The sequence below is a fragment of the Penaeus monodon genome, chromosome 22 (assembly GCF_015228065.2).
Source record: "Penaeus monodon isolate SGIC_2016 chromosome 22, NSTDA_Pmon_1, whole genome shotgun sequence".
Classification (NCBI taxonomy): domain Eukaryota; kingdom Metazoa; phylum Arthropoda; class Malacostraca; order Decapoda; family Penaeidae; genus Penaeus; species Penaeus monodon.
In genome coordinates this window covers 42208802-42209270 of record NC_051407.1, presented here as the reverse complement: position 1 = coordinate 42209270, position 469 = coordinate 42208802, and the positions used below count along the sequence as shown (strand labels likewise).

The 469-nt window shown below is 28.6% G+C and overlaps 1 protein-coding gene across 1 annotated transcript in view; it reads left to right on the top strand.

Moving 5' to 3' along the window:
• The window catches only part of LOC119587159 (rhomboid-related protein 2-like), a gene marked incomplete in the record, with an annotated part of 10536 nt that extends 10158 nt beyond the window's left edge, over positions 1–378 (top strand). Inside the window, 1 exon segment of the mRNA XM_037935925.1 lies at positions 1–378.
• Between the last annotated feature and the right edge of the window lie 91 nt (positions 379–469).

The window sequence follows — 469 nt, the reverse complement described above, 5'->3', positions numbered from 1 at the left end:
AAGAGCATAGGTTGTAGAATACTCACCCTGTAGAATCTAAAATATTTTTTGTTATTCTTTATGTTAGCTTTGTATGACTGAGGAATCTCATAGATCTAACATGATTTTGCCATAATGATTGTGTGAATGTTGCCATTACTTTCTTGGACATTAAAATTTAATTAATATTTCTGTTCATTTGTACAATCACAGTCTTAAAAAATACTATTACGAGAAAATGGTAAAGGTAATCGAGGAAGAAGAGTTACGTGTACAGTTTTTCCCTCTTGTTAGGAAAAGATATAAGTGCCTACCATTTATAGATTTTTAGTATTTTTTATTGATACTATAGGTTGATTAGAGGAATTTTGTATGCTGTTATATACACCACAAAACCCAGGTTGAGTTTTATTTGTTATAACCTCTGTATATACTGAAGTCTAATATATAAAGATTTGTTCATTAAATGAAACTCATTTGTTAATTACCA